The following is a 13,743-nucleotide window of genomic DNA, read 5'->3' as shown; positions in this document are numbered from 1 at the left end:
AATTCTTTACAGTGAGGGTGGAGAAACCCTGGCAGGGGTAGCCCAGAGAGGGGGGGGAGGCCCCATCCCTGGGAACACTCCAGGCCAGGTTGGACGGGGCTGTGAGCAACCTGGTCTGGTTAAAGGTGTCCCTGCTCCCTGCAGGGGGGTTGGGCTGGGTGACCTGTGGGGGTCCCTTCCAACCCAAAACATTCTATGATTCTATGAAGCTGCTCTGGTTCCCAGGGCAAGCACTTTACTCCCCGCATCCTTGCACTCATATGTTAGCGTCAATGCAATATTTTTTCTGGGCAGCGTAGCAGCTCTGAGCCCAGAAGAGAGCTTTTTATTCAAAACCTGATCCGTCTTTGGGCCGTCCTGCTGGGCCCTTGATGGGGGTGTTGGGTTTTTCCTCCTATTTTGCAATACCTGTCGAGTCCTAGGGAAATGCGATGTTTTACCAGGCACTGATTTTGCTACTGAAGCAAAATCCGTGCTGCCACTCACTCGTGTGTCACGCTGTCACAACACTTCTTGGGACCTGACTTTTTTTTTATTCATTATTGATCATGGGAAATTGTTTCTAGAAGTGGGATGTAATTTATTTATTAGCAAGTCTTCCAGCGGAATGTGATTTGTGCTGAAGTCCTTCTCCCTGAATTGTGCTTTGGCAAATACGATAAGGCTCGGGAAGTAGGACAGCTTTGATGCTGAAGAGTCGCTCTTAAGATCCCAAATACGCGGTTGGAAATGGGGCTGGGCCCTCCTGTCTGTGCTGCCTTTCTGCGGCTGCCAGAGGCTTCCTTTTAAAATCAAAGCTGCCTCCCTCTGCCGTCAGTGGCAACAGGTAGGGCCCGAAGCGTGTAGGTTCCACTCATATCCCATCACAGCACTGGCATTACCCTCTGCAACCCCCTAGGAAGTATTTTAGGCAGAATAAACTTTTTATATGGAAGGAAGCAAGCAAATGAAATTATATATGGTTAGTAAAGGCTATTTGCTAGCCAATAAATAAGATATTTTTTTTTCAAGTACAGAGCCTGGTGTGTTATTCTGTTTGTCAGAACCGTCCCTGATTTTAGGATTCAGAATGTTTTTGTGTGTCGGTGTGCTCGCCTTCCCCATGAAGTGAGGGTCAGTGAGTCGGGGGAAAAACGGGATCTGCATCAAGTAATCTTGACCGACGTGCCCTGCTCTGAGAGCATCCACAAGAGCCTGTTCCAGCTGCAGACATATATGTGCTCTGAAGATAATCTGTGTGGAAGGGGGGAAGCTCCTAAAACTGGTGGTATAATCTGTAACACCAGAAATGCTTTCTTAGTCTGGCCTTGGTCATATATTTTTTTATATAGGGGAATGCCATCTCTTTCATTTCCTCTGCTCTCCCTCTCTTATGATTTACTTTTTTTACCCATAAAAGTCTGAAATGTCCTCTTGCAGTTCTGCTACTGTTGTACCCGGGATTTTAGTGGGAACATTTGAAAAATAAATACTAGCCAAGGAGCACATTCATTTTTATTATAGCCATTCGCTCTGCATATGCAATGGTGAATTAACTCTATTTCTGCAAGTCTCTTCATTTTTATGTATCAGCGGAGAGGAGCTAAGGTCATAAAGCTTGTTTGGTCCTGCCGACATTTGTGTTCTTAAATACGTAAAGATACCCCAGTGGGTATCTCTCCCGGCAGAGCCCATATCGTTCCTCTCTCTTTTGTGCAATTCGATCTTATTGCATGCATTGCCAGTGATTTCCATTTTGTTTAATTCTCTTTAAAAGCTGAAAATCTCTCCAAATCTGTTTCTCTTCCTATTTCTGAGATTGCCTGTTATTGTTGCAGAGTTACAGCATGACACCGCCTGAATATAGGCAATTTTCCACTGCAAACATGTTATCATTATCCCGTCAATACATTTATTGCTTCAGAACCTCTGGGGCAGCCGTTGCTTTGCTCGAGCGAGCACTACAGATAGCAGACACTTGCTGGTCTTAAAGCTTTGAAATAGGTGCCCGGGTCCATCTTACACTGGGGCATTTTGGCAAAGCCCGTACCCACCTAAGAAACATTTTCCCTTCCTTGGGCTTTTTTGGACCTGATCCTAATATATCCCTGGGTTTATAGTGGGGGGACGCTTGTGGCTGTAAGAGACTTGAGCTCGGTGCTTTGTTTATTGAGTTACTTTTATGGTAGCTTATATCCTTCAGTCTTAATCTCATTTTATGTCTTTTTTCCTCTCCCAGTCTTTATAGTGGTGGCTGTCTCTGATACTTAAATGCCCACATACATGATCAGTAGATCTTAAGAGTAATATTTTTATCTCATCCCTTTAGTAAATGTTGTGTATGGCTTGCTTTACAAGTAAATCTGGATGATGTGATGCTCGCATCGCATGATCTTTTCTTCAGCGGTCACAATAGTAATAAATAGGTTTATTGCTATTGTCAGAGACATATGTTTTAAGGCCAGCAGGGCCTTTATGATTATTTGGTTGGAGATTATGGATTGCTCAGAGCAGAATTCAAAGCACAGAGTCAAACTTAATAATGTGGAGGGGAGTATGCGTGATCTGAATGCATCACTTGGCAAGACACAGCCCTGATGTAGGTGTCACTTTGAGCGTGGTGGGCAAGCACGCGCTTGGCTTCCGTTGTGTGAGCAGTCGTCTCCCTCCTCAAAGTCCACAGGGCTTTCCTAAACCAGGTCTCCCCGACTGGAGGTGATGGTCTTCCACATGCTCAGAGGTTTCTTTGCAGCGTGAAAAAGTCGCGTGTGATTTCTAGTTTGCATCCTTGCAGCCGCTAGCCCTGGGTGCCTGTCAGCAAGCTGGCTAAAGGCTCTTCATAAGTATTACATGAGTCGCTGCATCCTTGTGGTCCTGAAGACTTCCTATTTTCCTGAAGAAACCGCTGTTCCTTGAGGTGTCATCTCAAAATGACACCTCTCCCCCCAAAAAGCACATTCCTCAAGGGTCTTTAGAGCCACTCAGCTGCGCTGAGGCCCCGCTGAGTTGTGTGGCTGATTATGGTGCTCTGCAAAGAGTTGTTTCACAACTATGATTTTCCGATTACTTAAATCACCTGGAACCGAGAACCAAACCAGAGTTCCCTGTTATTTCTTTTTTTTCTATTTGTTTCAAGTGGAGCTTTTAGTCCCATTTCGCTTCCTCCAGAGAGCTCTTGTCTAATATCCAGTCTCGCCATCTGGGTGGAGATGTGCAGTCCCACCCACTCTTCCATTGCGGGTGGGCTTCAATTTAAAGTTAGGACATCTACCTGCAGGTATTCACATGAGCGCTAGGTGCCTAAACTGCTGTCAAAATGACCACAGGAGGGTCGCCAGGGCACATGGACGCATCAGGAAGATAAATTTCAGCGCCTTAATCTCCAGCTCAAATGTGCCCTTCCCGAGCAGGCTGTACTTCTCCCACTGAAATCAAGTGAAAGAGGGACTCTTTCCTTGGCACCTGCCAGACCAACTATTTTGGGAAGTCACAGCTGGAGGATTAGCAGAGTGACCCAAAGGCATCACGGCAAACAGGAGCACCTCTGCCTGCCCGAAGCTGCCTGATGTTACAGACCCTGAGTTTCCCAGAGCTTCGAGGTGGGTCTGCCCAGACCTCCACCTTATTGCTAGGGCCCAAAGAAGACCCAGCCTAAACGTGAGACAGAAAATACACTGAAAGTGATTAAAACCTGATCAGACAGACCTTCCCTGATCAGGATGTCTTTGCAGGCAGATCCTTGCTTTCAGACTTCATTTAGGCGAGTCACTGATTTCAGGGTTGCAGCAAACTCTGCACAGCCATTTCTCATCCCAGAAGACCTTCCCTTTCCACTTCCTCCTAGGCCTGGTTCTTTGATCCCTGTCCCTCACCATGGGCTCTCTGACACCATTTGGGTTGCAGGTTCCCAGCTCTACCAATCCAACCTTCATAGAATCATAGAATCCTAGAATCCCAGGTTGCAAGGGACCTCAAGGATCATCTGGCCCAACCTTTCTAGGCCCAGCACCCTGTCCAGCTGAGTCTTAAAAGTGTCCAATGTGGCAGAGTCAACCACTTCCCTGGGGAGATTATTCCAGTGGGTGACTGTTCACATGGTGAAAAATTTCCCTCTCATTGATACTCTCCTTAATACCACTCATCCTGTCCTCTCCAGCACCTTCTGCCTGGAGCAGGCTCGGCAGCAAGCTGACCTCCCTCCATGGAACCCCACCTGGTCCAACCTTCCTGCAGGAAGGGGAGACAGCTGTGAATGAGCCCTCCCCACCCAAGATGCTTCATACTGGCAGCAGAGGGTCAGTGGGTGTGCAGTTGGGTAAATTCCCATCACAGCCAGAAATTGTATTTAGCAGAGAGGGGGACAAGAGCGGATAAGGATGTATTACATGGCCGTTCCAACCCTTTTGAGAAAGGGAGCCTAATTATCTGAGGAATTTCATAATTATGAGCCCTTTTGTACCATTGTCCTGGTTTCGGCTGGGATAGAGTTAATTTTCTTCCTAGTAGCTGCCATGGTGCTGTAGTTGGATTTAGTATGAGAACAACGTTGATGACGCACGGATGGTTTAGCTGGTGCTGAGCAGGGCTTACACCAGTCAAGGACTTTTTCAGCTTCCCGTGCCCTGCCAGGGGCACAAGGAGCTGCGAGGGGGCACGGCCAGGACAGCCGACCCCAACTGGCCCCAGGGGTATTGCGTACCATATGCATAGCATATAAACTGGGGGGAGTTGGCGGGGGGGGTGGAGACTGCTGCTCAGGGATGGGCTGGGCATCGGTCGGCGGGTGGTGAGCAATTGCATCGTGCCTCACTTGGTTGGTATATTATTATTGTTATTATTGCTTCTACCATTTTACTTTATTTCAGTTATTAAACTGTTCTCATCTCAGCCCACGAGTTTTCTCGCTTTTACTCTTCCAATTCTCTCCCCCATCCCACAGAGCGAGGAGAAGCGAGCGGGCGGCTGCGCGGTGCTCAGCTGCTGGCTGGGGGTAAACCATGACCAGTACGTGCTCAGAGAAGGCAGCTGGGCCTTGGAATTACCTATCCAAGCAGTGCCCTGGCTGGTTGCTTCTGCGAGCACAGTATGTGTCCTGGTTTCAGCTGGGACGGAGTTAATTTTCTCCCTAGTAGCCGGTATGGTGCTGTGTTTTGGATTTAGTACTAGAAGAATGTTGGTACCCTGATTTTTTGGTTGTTGCTTGCTGGGTAGTGCTTAGACTGGCCAAGGACTTCTCAGCTCTAAGCTCCACCAGGTGCATGAGAAACTGGGAGGGGGCACAGCCAGGACAGCTGACCCAACACGGCCCAAGGGCTATTCCAGACCATATGATGCCATGCTCAGTATATAAGCTGGGGGAAGAAGAAGGAAGGGGGGGACATTCGGAGTGATGGCGTCTGTCTTCCCAAGTCACTGTTACACGTGATGGAGCCCTGCTTTGCTGGGGGTGGCTGAGCACCCACCTGCCCATGGGAAGCAGGGAATGAATTCCTTGCTTTGTTTTGCTTGCGTGCGCGGCTTTTGCTTTCCCTATTAAACTGTCTTTATCTCAACCCACGAGTTTTCTCACTTTTACTCTTCTGATTCTCTCCCCCATCCCATTGTGGGGGGAGTCAGCGAGCGGCTGGTTGGTGCTGAGTTGCCAGCCGGGGTTAAACCATGACAGTATGTTATAAACCACACACCAGTTAAGTTGCTGCAATAAACCAATTATCTGCTCAAAGTTTCTTGTAGCGCTCTTTATCTCTGTTCTTTAGCTACAGCGCAATATGTAAATTAGAGTAAATTAAAGCACTTTATTAGACCAAATAAAATTAACAAAGAAAATAAGAAGCTACAGCGAACGAAACGCAGGCCACCTGATCATGCTTGCAACATGTGAAATGATAACTTCAGCTCTTAAAACAGATGAAGCATCATGAATGAAATCAGTTAATCCCAGTCATCCCACAGCTGCATAGCCAGAGTAAGAGGTGTCTGCAATCTGCCGGTGGGGCAGGTGACTGCTGGAAGGGTGCTGAGCCCTCACCAGCACCGCATGAGCTTGTTGCTGCCTGCAGGAGATCGTCCGGGCCCGCACGCCCCATCCCACATCGGACTTGTGCTGGAAGTGGGACCAGGGCTGATGGGACTCTGGGCTGGGCAGCCAGCTTGTCTCAAAGTGCCCCGAAAGCCGGGGTTTCTCCCCAGTGTGACCTAATCTGCAAATCTTGCAGAACACATGGAAGATAACGCTCCATACAAGCCCCAGAGGCTGCGGTGTGCTCCCAAACCGGAGCTGGAGCATCCCCCCATCGCTTCCCTCCAGGCTTTCTGAAATAACCCCGCTATCAGAGCCCTCATTTGGACACAGGGCAAAGCCCATCCTTGCCTGGGGGCACAACACATCCTCTGCCTCCAGGCACTTTGTTATTCCCTGGATGAGCTATTCAGCAGCAGGCTTGCAAGCAGCGCTTAATAAAGCACCTGAAATCAGGATGGACAGGCAGGATTGAATAGGGTTGCCTCTCGCCAAGGCTTGGGGTCCTTGCAGGATAACCCATCAGGGGCCAGGACCTCTTGGCCACGTCACAGTGGTTCAGCTTTTTCACACCACGACTGCCGTGCCAAGACAGGCAGCGGCTCTCCGTGAAAGCAGGTTTTTGCCACTGAGAAGAAGGCAGCAACTATTAACCGATAAAACCAGGCAAACGGAGGCCAGGCTTCGCATTCGCAAGTTGTTCTTCGCATCGGCATTGCTCCCGCACAGCAGCAGCTCCTCTCCTTGTGAATCAAGGAGAGCATTACAAACTGAAGTCCCTTGCAAGGCTTTAGCTAAGGTGTGTGCTTTCAGAGAAGTATTTGGACACAAAGAGTCGTCTTGTCACTTGGGTAAACAAGACACAACTATCAAGCTCGGTTTGGGGCTTATCAATTGGAACCAGCATGAAAGTAAGTTCTCCAGCTCCGCTCGCAGTTGCAATGACTGGTTTCTCAAGATAAACTAAGAGCGCATTCAAGTAGTTTTCTCTCAAAGTGATATGAAAGTCACATTGTTGTTACTCCACATCTTACGAGCTGGCTCCCTAAATAGGATTTCAGAGAAACAAAGTTAATGGGATGCTCGTCTTGGATGCGATTTGAGGCATTACCAGATGGATTGATGGCCGCTACCCCTCACTGCTCCCCCCTCCCTCGGCTTTCATCGGGACGCTTTGTGCTCCAAAGCGCTGAACCAAGCGCGTGTGCGTTATTCAGTCTCTTACGGGCAATGCCCGTTGTGTTCCTCTCCTTGGCAAAGCTGGCACTTGCTAACCAGAAAGCGATCAGATCTATGGGTAAAAATTAGGAGATGCCCACCTGGAGCATGTCTTCTCTTGCCACTGCCCAGGAAAGGAACAAAGCGTATTCTGCATTTTGGCTGGTCCGCTTTTCTGGGAATACAAAAGGAGATGCATCCTGCCCGTTTGGGTAAGGCAGCTCCAGCCATCTCTGACCTCTGATTAATTGTACAGCTACAAGTTATCCTGGGATGCTGGTTAATTGAGGCACCAACCAATAATGATCTGTGCAAGGTGCAGGCTCGATGACCTGCTCAACAGGAGGCCAACCCGAGCTGTCCCCAGACATCCTTCCCTAGCATGTTCAGACATCGGTCCGGGCGGAGATCTCCATTTCAAAGCCATAACAAGGTCCCCCGACGATTCCCTCCCCGCTCGCGGGGATGTCACTGGCAGCGGGGAGCTAGGAGCCGCGTCTGCCCCGTTGCCCCTTCGCCCTGCCTCACCCACCTGTTCGACCCAAAATGCCATTACAGGTAAAATGGGAACACCTCTTCTGTGGAGCTGTGGATTTATTGTTAGTCTAATTACAGTCTTAACGGTCTAATCAAAATATAACAAACAGCTATTATTCCAGTTACAATAATACTAATGCTCCGAATTAATATGGAAAAGCATCATTAATAACACAGTCATAAAAATCCTGCTGGTATCTGTCTTGGGTTAGGCTCACCCTTCTGCTGTTCCTAAGCCTGGTGGCACTGGTCCTCCTGGAGCAGAAAATGGGTCTGGACGTCAAGTGGGTCAATGGCATCTCAAGCCCTTCACTGGGGGAAATGGTCTGAAGTTGCACCAGGGCAGGGTGAGGTTGGGCATGGGGAACAATTCCTTCCCCTTGGGGCTGTCAGGCGCTGGAAGGGGCTGCCCAGGGAAGGGGTCGAGTCCCCACCCCGGGGGGATTTAACAGCCGGGCAGAGGCGGGGCTGAGGGCTGGGGTTTGGGGGTGGGATGGCAGGGGTAGGGGAACGGTTGGGCTGGGGGAGCTTAAAGGGCTTTTCCAACCTCGACAATTCTGTGATTCTATGATTCTATGATGAGCTCAGGGCAGCTGTAAGCGCTTCCCCGAGGTGCTCCGTGTTACCTTTACACCTTCTCGTAACGCAGCCTGCCTTCTCACCACTCCTGAAGTTTGCAAGTTGCACAAAAGCCCCCCCCCCACCTCAATTAATGTAAGGGGTTGCTTGTTATGCAGATACCACGGAGGTTTGCTGCATCCTGCTGTAGCATTTGCAGAGCTAAGCTGCAACAAGTCCGGCAATCGCCACTCCTCCATGGCGACTGCAGCCAAAATGAGCTAAAACCGGCTCAGGGGCCAAGGCAGGCCCAGCAAGTCCCATCACCGTGCTCTTCAGAGATGGAGTGGTGGGATGGCAGGGTTAGGTTAACGGTTGGACTTGATGATCTTAAAGGTCTTTTCCAACCTAGACGATTCGATGATTCTATGATGGATTGCCTGGGCTCTGCGTAGTGAAAATCCCGTTGCAAACGGCTGCATTTGGCCGTTTCAGTAGCAGGAGAATCAGCGAAAGTTAATGGAAAACTCAGGGCGGCAACCAAGCCCGTTCCTGCTTCCTGACTATCCAGTGCTGCTTTGGATATTGTTCCTTATGATAATAATATTATGTTATAATGTTAATTTTAGTTCAGGTTAACGTTATATTGCTCGTATTTAATAGGTTATATACATTAGAGAAATTAATATAAACATTTTATCTTCCTGCACTTTTATGAGCTATCAGATATTAGAGCCAGGTAGCTTTTAAAAGATATTTTTTCTGTCAAAATGCTGTTTTGTCAAAAATTAAGCTTTAAACTGGAGTAGGGCTCTTTAAATGCTTTAAGGATTTAATTAAGGAAAGCCATAATGATGGCTTTTGGTTTCAAAATAACTTTTTATACAACTTGTTATTTATGGGCAACTGTAACACAACGATTTTTAATACCGCAATTATATTAGGGTGATTTGTTGCAGGTGGTTTAATCCGGTCCCTGCCCTAGCTTTTAAAGTGCCATAGGTACCGAGATTTTCAAGGTGTAAGGGCACTGTGGGAACGGGCTTTTGTCTGAAGTTCTTCTGCCTTTGGGCCGTGAGTTTCCAGCAGCAGTGGCTGCTCCTTGGGGACCCAGCTCAACCGATGTGAGAAAACCGAAATCCGAAAGGGCTCCCTTATGCCTCTGCTCCTCCACCCCTGCTTTAAACGGCTGCAGGAGAGTTTAGCTATGGTGATGGGCTGCACAGCAATTTTTCCCGGCTCCCTGATTTTCATGCTTGAAGCCCATTAAATGACATAGAATCACAGAATTGTTTGGGTTGGAAAAGCCCTTTCAGATCATCCAGCCCAACCGTTCCCCTAACCCTGCCATCCCACCACCAAACAGACCAAGAGCTGTTATCTGCTTGGGATTACAAAAAGTTCCAAGCAGCCTGAGAAGTGTTACAGAAAGCAGTGTGAGCAGCTGTTTCAAAGCGGAGGGGCGAGAGCTTCTTTTAATAATGTATTGCAAGTGTTCACACTACCCAAGCATCTGCTAACTGCCCTCAATTTTAGGGAAAAAATAATGGCCTTCTTCCAGGCAGAAGTGCATGTTTATAACTGCAGGCAATAATTAGAGGCTGGTGATTCAAGGTACTGCAAATGGAAGAGGGGAGAAAAAAAAAAAAAAAAAAGAAAAACTGTGGGGAAAAAGGCTGAAAACTACGCAAACTCCAGGATAAATTTAACCTTCCTGGAATTTATCCAGGCTGAGCTTTTCCCACCTCTAGAGAGACACAGTAGGGCTGTCTTGAGCCAGTATCTGCTCCCCATAGCTCACCTCGCCCTGGTCCCACCGCATGCTCCTGCACCCCGGGAAGCCCCCGCAGGACGAGCAAGGCCGTTGGGCAGCAGCTCACCTGGCCGTGCCATTGCCCCGGTCCCCTTGGCTGCTGGAAGGGGGGGGGGGGGCACCCAGGGATCCCCACCCCACCCCTCTCTGCACCCTGCTTTGGAAAGGGCCGGGTCACTTCCCCAGTGCCTTCGGCTGCACCCCCATCGAGTGTAACGGGAGGGCAGGAGACGCCTCTGATGAAGACCCCAATATCTTGCTGGAGACCCCAACATCTTGCTGGGTGAATCCCCTGTCGCCGCATTTTCTGGCGTGCAGCGCGCAGTCCCCAGGTTTGCGATGGATACAAACGGCTCTCGGGCTGTTCCTGTGCACCAGACACTTTAATCCTTCCCTTGCGTCCTACAAGAACAAGTTTCATACAAACTTTTAATAGCTGCTCCAAACAGGCTGGGAGCAAGGTTTCTGAACAAGCAGCAGGGCTTGACCAGCACTATTAAATAGTGATTTTATCCATGTTCACACGGGTCTTGGATGAGGGAATGGAGAGCACATAGCATAAAACAGATATTTTTTTTTTTTTTCTTTTTACGGGAGCTTTAGATTAAATAAGTTTGTGGCAGCTGGTAGGATAAATTAGATGGGAGCTGGTGAGAGATAGCAGGGAGGATTAGCAGGCAATTTTAGCAATAATGTAGAGCGGGTCTGGGGTGGGAATTGTTACCCAGTAATCGGGGGCGACCCAGGCTCAAAGGGACACTGGGGTTGGGGAAGGACCAGTCTGAAGGTGACCTCTTTTCTACCCGAGCAGTGGTGGTCACCATCTCTTTTGCGTATCACGGTGTGATGCTGACATCCACCGCCCCACTCTGCAGCTGGAAACGCCCTGGTTCTTTAATTTTTTCCAGGGGGGTGGAGCAATCTGGCAAAATCTGGCTTGGTAAATTTGGGAAGAAGTCCAGGAGAGAACATTAATTCTGCATTTCTCTTCCTCATCAGATCACTGCCCTTTAAGTGTGCTCATAAGCTCATTTTGCTCTTGCCTTTCTTCGCAATAGCTACAGAGAGAGGTACTTAGGCAAAACTATTTCTTTCTCCTGTGCACATCTCCATGGCACTGTTACCATTGGCACGTTAAAAAAAGTGTTTGTCCCCCATTTCTCTTTGCATTTCACCTTCACACTTTGAAGGCATTTCTTCAGTCCTCTCTTCGCTCAAGAATATTCTCGGTTGGGGGAAACACAGTCTTCACTAATCCCGCGGCTGTGCAGACCCTTTGCAGCACCGAGCACTTTCCTTTCGCTGCCCTTCCTTGAGCTGGTGATTTAGACCAGGCGAGGTGGGTGTCTGGGAAGTGCTCAGGCTCGCTTCGGGCTGGTGCTGTCTCCCTGCTGCACAGGTTTTTTCCCAAGGGAAACCAGTGGGTTTTGCTTTGACTGGAACATCCGTGACAACACAGAGCCATTTTCTAAGGCACATGAAGATGTGCTACAGACCCCCTGATGCCTCCAGGCTTGCTCATGGCCTTGGGCAAAGGGACCTGCTTAGCTGGTGTTGTAGCTCTCTTTTTAAAGCACTAAAATCCACCAGACAAGATCCAGAGCATGCTTGTGTGTCCAGCTGATCTGAGCTTCACGGTGCCAAGCGTTGCTTACGGCGTGCCAGCAGGGCGATTCAGTGTGCGATGGGCGATGGTGGCTGACCCTGAGAGCCATCGCCTCCGCTGCAGCGCTGCCCCTGCTCACTGTTCGGATCAGAACTGCTGCACGGAAGGGTTAGACCGTACCTTTCATCTTGCTGAGAAGCTGCTCGCTCTTTGGCAGGGTGATTTCTGTTAGACGTAGCATGTCCAAAACAGCTCAGCCCAGGCGCTGGCCACTGCTGGTGCCGCAGAGAAGAGGGAGCCAGGTCACGCTGGTCGTTGGGTAGGTGACACAACGAACCGTGTCCATTGGCATAGATCAGCCGAAGAGAAGGTGATAGTGGCATCACTTCTCTACACCTAGCAACTTTCACATAAAGTTTTCTTCCAATGGCAAACCTTGGTTGACCTGTGTATTGAGTTAATTTTCCTCCTAGCAGCCCTCACAGCGCTGTGCTTTCTATCAGCACGTAGAAAGGGGTTGATAGCACACCAGTGTTTTGGCGACTGCTGAGCAGTGCCCACACAACATCAAGGCTGGGTCTCCAAATTTCCACCACCACCACCGGTGGGCTGGGGGTTGGGGCGAGACCTCAGGAGGGGACGTAGCCAAGACACCTGACCCAAAGCGACCAAAGGGATATTCCATACCATATGACATCGGCTCAGATATAAAAGCTAAGGGAAAAGAGGAGGAAGGGGGCGGCATTCATTTTTTACAACATTTCATCTTCTGGAGCAACAGCTACACATACGGGAAGTGGCTGGACATCACCTGCTAATGGGAAGTAGAGAATAAAATCTTGTTTTCCTTTTGGTACCCTGCGCCGCCTTTGCTTTTGCTTTTTATTAAACTGCCTTTATCTTAACCCACGAGCTTTTTTCTTTTCCATCTCATTTTCTCCACGCCTGTCCTGCTCTGAGAAGGGGAGGGATAGAGTGGCTGGGTGGCACCTGGTGGCCAGCCAGGGTCAACCCATCACAACCTGCCTTATGACCCTGAGGATTTTCAGTCCATAATTCCCATAACTTGTAATTCTGCAAGGCCATGTCTCCATGCTTTTGCTTTGGGAGTCCTCTGCACAACACCGGCACAGCCCAGGGATAACAGTAGCACTGAGGATTTGACAGTGCCCGTGAGCTATCCCTTCACAGTGGTGGACCCTCTAACTCTCGTCCCTCTGGTCCACCTGGGACGTGGTCACAGTGGTGACAGGACGACAAGGACCCCCTGGCAGAGTCTGGACACAGATCCTCTTGGCTGGGTCAATTTTCAGTGCAGCAGTTTTGCAGTTAACAGCTCAGAAATCTGATTTATCAAGGGTGTTGGGGAGGTGCCAGTTCATTTCGGCATCCAAGACCAATAGGACCAAAGAGTGGTGCGGCCCCTTGCCCTGATCCCCCTCTGCCTTCAGCAGGGGGTCTGCCCTTTCCAAAGGAGGGGTGGGAGGGCAGAAAGTCCAGGCGATAAATAGAGACCAACGAGGTTTGTAGGTAATATCACAGCTCCACGGCCCTGATATCAAACCATTAGGCTTTCACCTCTCCTAGGGCGTTACTTCAGCTGGGGCCGCAGGAGGCCCCCTCAAACCTTTCCGTATCTGGGTATTAACGTGGGATTCCCAAAGCTCAAGCGAGTCTCATCTCCTGGGGCATGACGGGCATGACACCAGCCTCTTTCTTGCCATGGCACTTATCTCCGCAGGCCGCCCTGCCGAGCTGGAGGACAGGAGCTATTTTGGGTGGTGAAAGGCTGGCTTGACACATTCCTGCGGAGAGCCTCCCCCAGCGCCCGCTGAACTCAGGCGAGCTGTCGGAGAGAAGCCCGCTAATTAGCAAAGATCCTCGCGCTGCAGCGGGGAGCGGAAAGGGTGTCTCTGCGCAGCTCTGTGCACAGCGGTGACAGCTTCGGCTTTTGCTATTCTGTCCTGGCTTGTTTTTATTGAAACTTTGCGTAGATGTGGAAAATGCACAATT

The sequence above is a fragment of the Egretta garzetta genome, unplaced genomic scaffold (genome assembly GCF_000687185.1).
Source record: "Egretta garzetta isolate BGI_Z169 unplaced genomic scaffold, ASM68718v1 scaffold60, whole genome shotgun sequence".
NCBI classification, from domain to species: Eukaryota; Metazoa; Chordata; class Aves; order Pelecaniformes; family Ardeidae; genus Egretta; species Egretta garzetta.
Note: the sequence above shows the minus strand (reverse complement) of the source record.